At 37.2% G+C, this 5,954-nt stretch overlaps 1 long non-coding RNA gene across 1 annotated transcript in view; it reads left to right on the plus strand.

Annotated features, from left to right (window-relative positions):
- Positions 1-1,841: 1,841 nt before the first annotated feature.
- The window catches only part of LOC106515741 (uncharacterized), a 19,442-nt gene continuing 15,329 nt past the window's right edge, over positions 1,842-5,954 (plus strand). The window contains exon 1 of the long non-coding RNA XR_001310040.1: positions 1,842-1,870. This is a non-coding gene — a long non-coding RNA (uncharacterized LOC106515741). The remainder of the gene's footprint in view (positions 1,871-5,954) is intronic.

Here is a 5,954-nt window from a genome sequence, read left to right on the forward strand (position 1 = left end):
GTGTGTGTGTGTGTGTGTGTGTGTGTGTGTGTGTGTGTGTGTGGTGCAAAGTATCATTTCAGTAACATTTATTTAGTGAACAATACCTACACTTTCAGATTATTATTTTTTTCCATGGTTATTTTTAAATCATTCAAGGCTAAATAATATTTTAACATCAAATCAAAAATACCCCAAAACTGATCATTAAAACTATTTTACACTATAAATTAAAGGGAAACTGACACATACAGTATATGATCATATATTTTAGTTAATAATGAAATATTAAATGGTTATTTTTTCTGACCACATCATATTGAATTATTAATTTTTACACCAAATATATATATATATATATATAGTATACACATATACATAATACACACACACTCCAGCCCCGCTAAAATTGGCCTAGTGACGCCACTGCTCTAAGCTATTACCACATTCAATTTTAGCTCTTTATTACTAAAACTATACACTGTCCAATAATTATTTCCTGAAAGTTTAATTACAGTAAAATCTGTCCATGTGTTGACTCAGCATTAACATAAAAATTTTAAACCAATATTTTACACAATCTGTTAATACTCCGATACTGTACATCAATAATTATTCTTCAAGTTTCAATGTAATTTGTCCAGTGGCTTAAGAAATATTTTGCTAACAGACTCATACACACAGATAAAGATAACACTGCCATCGATGAAAGGCAAAGAGCAAGCAATGAATGCCAAAAGCAAAAATTCTAAAAACATGATGATTTTGAAGAGGAAGGCACAATTTGACAAAACAGTTCGGAAAACCAAACCCAGACCCCCCCCCCCCCCCCCAAAAAAAAAAAAAAACTGATCATGCAGCCAATTATTAGGCCAATTTTTTACTGTTTTTTTTTAAATAATTTGGGTTGACCAATTAATATAATGCAACAAAAACAAAATGTTTATTTCAGAATCATTTTACAAAACACATCAACACAACTAAAAACTACAACATAAAACACAGTAATTGGACACAGGAGGGAAAAAAACACAATATATAATTAAATAATAWATGCAGCACTGCGCACAATAATTATACTGTATAAATAAAACCCAACAACATTATTCAGAGTTTAAGAAGGAAAACACATGATGCAAAACTAAAATAAGTTTAAAAAATAGAAATGATTTTTATGAAATAAATTCACAACTGAACAGAAAATACATTGTTTGAAATAAATCGGAGAATAAATTTCTTTTATGTTGTGTGTTTTATACCACTGGGCCACCGTACTTTCTTTCCACCCAAACATCCAGTTTATTTTAGCTCAGAAGAAATAAGAAAATGTTCCTCCGACCTTCAAAGCAGTTGATGTTTCTGTGCATAAATCTGAGACATAAAGGACCAACTTCTGTTTACTTTAAGTAAATTACCTCAGCCTATAAGAAACTCTGTTTGTTTTCTGCTGCCAGGAGACATCGCCTATAAACCTATAAAACTGTGAAACRTGCTGTGGGTTTTAATCAGTCTCATCCAAAGGAAGGCTTGAATTAATTTTACTTGACGTGGCAGCACATTTATGAAATACAAGATTTTATTCAAACAATATTTTACTTTTAAAACCCATTTGATGTTACTTTGAAAGGTGCATAAAAGGGCTGCATGAAAATGACAAAAACAAAGAATCGATTTTTTAAGGAGTGTATTTTGTCTTCAGTCATTCATAATAATTATACTGCAGTAATATCATTTGTTTTTATATATCAGTAAAGGATCATTTAATTTGTGCATTGAACTCTAAGCAGAAATGAAACTTCTTTTCTTTTGTTGGAGAGCTGAACAAACACCTGCTGAAAGCTCACATAGTGAAACATAATGACTGTCTTGTCTTCTGCTGAGTCAGCTATGGGTAAAAAAAACATGTTTCTTATTTTTTTTCTTCTTCTGAAACGATTTCCTTTGTTTAAAAATGACTTGTACAATACAGGTTTTTGTTCCGCTGCAAACAACTCATCACTGAAATCCAACACAACACAGGTGATAGTGAAAGAATGCTTATTTTATTTTGTTTTGTCTTTTTTTTTAACTTCGTCTGAGCCTCAGTGAGAAGCGTCAGCTCTCTCGGTTTTAATAAATCATCTCCAGACTCTATTTTCCACTCTCGGGGTGAAAGAGGAGAGTGCGCCTCTTCAGCTTTGTCCCTTTCGCTCCTTATCTAAAGCCTGCTGCATTTCGTTCCTCGCCTCTCAGTCTCTATATTGTCGTTTTCTCTCCCTCCCTTTGCTTTTTCTCCTCTCTCTCTCTCTCTCTCTCTCTCTCTCTCTCTCTCTCTCTCCCTCTCTCTCTCTCTCTCTCTTTCTCAGTCTGTCTTTATCTCTCCCGGCTGCCACTCTCTTCTTCTCTTAAAGCTCTAATACTCACCTTCACCGCCACCTTCTTTTCCTTCTTACCTTTCTAGCCTCTCAAGTTCTTATCGTTGCTAAATTTTTCCAAGAGTTCCTCTCCTGCTCCCTCTCATCTACACTGAGCCTGCTCCAAAGGTATATCTCACTTTAGAAGTATGTAATAATTAATGTAAAACTTGCTCTCTTCCACTGTCTGCCCCTTTTTTTCAAGCATTTTCACTCTTCTTATCACTTTGCCAAATCTCTCCTCCTTTGGTAATCTTGCACTTTGTAACAGGCGCTAGGTAAAAGCGCATCATTACCCGGGGTGTGAGAACGGACCTCTAGCTCTTTGGACGGAGTGAGGAATTGATTTCTTTGCTACCTGCACACTCCATCTTATAGGTGAGCCTGATTCATATCGGCAATCCTTCATCACAGTGAGCAGGCTCAATTTTATGAGGCCTTCTTGTCCACTTATCTCTCCTCGGCTACATTTACCATGCTGAAAATTGATTACGAACATCCACCCATTTATTCTGCTGTCCACTGCCAGCACAGAAGCGACTGCGGATTATTAACATTTGATTGACTCACAAATGCATTTGAACTGAAAACTGAGGTTTTTTTTTTTTTACTAAAATATTGATTTACTAGGTAAGTTTGCAGTGACTTTCACACATGCTGGAGGCAGCACAGGCAGAAAATAATTCTCTGCCCTATGATCTGGCTGGTTATTTCAAAACTGAAGTGAACCGGTGTTTAAGAAAAGTATGAAGCAAAATAAGTTTTGTTCTTTTACATGTCAGGCTGATCTTGCTCATCTTGACATTTGGTGAATGCAGTGAGTTGAAGCCGAACCCAGACACAAGCCAACACAAGACATATTCGTGTAGGGGTCACCTCGAGTGAAGAAACAAGATTTACTGCCTCGAACAGGCCTGATGAGAGGACAGGAACTCTGTCACAAACTGAACTCTATTTAGGCCATGACAGGTCATTTCAACCCAGAAGAGAATTTCTCAGTTCTCTTAATCAGATAATGGACAGAACAATCTTTTCTGTTCGTGATTCATTTGTTGTTTAACTAAGAAAGTTTATGCATTTGTTAAATCATAATAATGACTGTCACAAGAAAGCAGAACCACTTCTACTCTTTTATCGTGCCTAAAAGATTAATTAATGGTATAAAAAACCRCAGAGAAAATCATTACAATGTTTTCATTGTGTTTTTATGTAAATCACTGTTTTTATTTTACTGTGAACACAGTAATATAATTGTAGATTTTTCTTGAGAAAATCTTTCATTTATCTGGACTAACAGAATGGTTCAGACTGATTATAAAACAGAAATGTTAATTGATCATCATAAATGTTTTGCAGTGATTTCTCTTAGAGTCTGTCGGGAGAAAGCTAAAGAAATGTTATCATATTCTGTTGAACAACCACAGAATTTAACCTTGACTGGCGCCTGGCTGGCAAGTCTCTATCTTTCTTCCTTTTTCTGACTCATCTTAACGCTTGAGGGCGGAACCAAAGTCGTCCGTCTCTATTACTAACACGGACGCCTTTGAGTGACACACTCCTTCTTCCTGGATGCCAACTTGGAAGGAAGGCTAAGTTTCTCTCCGGAGAAGCCAGTTTTGGCTCGTTAGGTCTTGCCCATGATCTAACAGCCGAGACAGCATCACTCCAGCCGGATATCCCACCCGAGGCTTCTCGCCTCCAAGTGGTTTTAACTCCCGAGGGGAGATTTTATTTTGAAAGGAGGAACCGGACGACAGCTTGAATCTTTCTGGCTTGGACTGAAACAGACGAAAAGTTACCTGAAATAACACCTTTCTCGCCAAGGAACAGTGAGCGAGCCGATTAAAAAGTTCCCTGACTGATCGGAGGTGAGACAGTTCCCTACCCAGGGGTTGCTTAAGAAGCCATCACCAGGTAAAACTGACGTGTTCCAGGTGACTTGTCATGTGGAAACTGAGTGCAGAAGGGACGTGCTGATCCGGTTGGACCACACATTTGATAAAGTAAAATTAGTATAATACTAACCTTACTTTCATCCTTTTCTTTATTCTTTATTTGCCAAAACTTAAGCTTGAACGTGCCAGTAAAATTGTTTGGTTGTAACATCAGAACTGACGTTTTACTGTTCTGTATAAGTAATCTGAGTTGATGTGAATTAAAATTCGGACGCGAGTTTTTATCTCATTTAACTTTGAAGCTTGTTATAGGAATAACCACAATCAAGTGTACTTATGATTTGTTCGATTTGTGTAAATAAATGATTGCATAGTCTTTATGAATCAACTTGAACTCGTCTGAACGTCCACTTATTGTGTCACTTTTCACTTCGCACAGTCAGGATATTAAAAGTAATGAGAAAATACCTTGGTAAAACTTTCCTCATACTTTATGTATGAGAGATGTAGGAAAAGCTTAATTCACCCTAAGCTTCACCCCTACACTCGTCAGATGCTTTGCTGCATCGGTTATTGATGCGTGGGGACGGGTACCCCCCTCTTGTTAGGGTCAGCGTTTAAGTTTAGGGATCAGGGTAACTAGTTAGATTTAGGTAACGAGATCAGAGGTTGGACGTTTAGGGTTAATAGAGGTTAAGTTTAGGGTTATGAGATCTGTCTATAGAAAAACACATAAAGAATCTGGTTTCCACATGCTACTTTCAGCTTCGTAATATCTCTAAACTCCGGCCCCTGCTGTCTATTTCAGATTTGGAAATGGTAATTCATGCCTTCGTTTATAGCCGCTTAGACTACTGTAATAGCTTGTTCACCTGCCTAAACCAGAAACAGTTAAATCGTCTTCAGCTTGTCCAAAACTCAGCAGCAAGACTCTTAACTCGAACCTCCAAATTCACCCACATCTCCCCGATCCTAGCAGAACTTCACTRGCTTCCGGTTCAGTTCAGAATCCGGTTCAAAATCCTGGTCCTCACTTTCAGAGCTCTTCATGGCCAAGCACCTGAATTCATTAAAAGTCTCATTACCCCTTACAACCCCAGACAGGACCTCCGCTCACAGGATCAAAATCTCCTTATGGTTCCCCTTACTCGCTTCAAGACTCGTGGTGACTGTGCCTTATCCTCTGTGGCCCCCAGGCTCTGGAATGAGCTCCCTGTTAATCTGTGCTCCCTTGATAACGTTGTCTCCTTCAAGAAACATCTAAAACCCCACTATTTTACTCAAGCTTTTAGCTAACCTTTCACCATTAATACCAGCCTACCTCCATAGTGAATGCTCGCCAACTACGTGTTTTTCTATTACTGAACATACGGCATATTTTTCTCTCCCCCATTCTCTATGTTTTTTGTATTATTGTATATTTTGCTCTGCATTGACCATGTGTCTGAGTTACAGTTTTATAAATTAAACCTGATTTGATGTTTCATTACGTTGCTTGTTTTATTCTGTTTCATTTTATCTCTCCACCATATTTATATTGTTGAAGATTGTACAGCACCTTGTGAATATATTTCTGTGAAAGGCGCTTTATAAATAAAATTTTGCTTACTTACTTACTTACTTACTTACTTACTTACTTACTTACTTACTTACTTACTTACTTACTTACTTACTTACTTACTTACTT

Source organism: Austrofundulus limnaeus, unplaced genomic scaffold (genome assembly GCF_001266775.1).
Source record: "Austrofundulus limnaeus strain Quisiro unplaced genomic scaffold, Austrofundulus_limnaeus-1.0 Scaffold32, whole genome shotgun sequence".
NCBI lineage: Eukaryota > Metazoa > Chordata > Actinopteri > Cyprinodontiformes > Rivulidae > Austrofundulus > Austrofundulus limnaeus.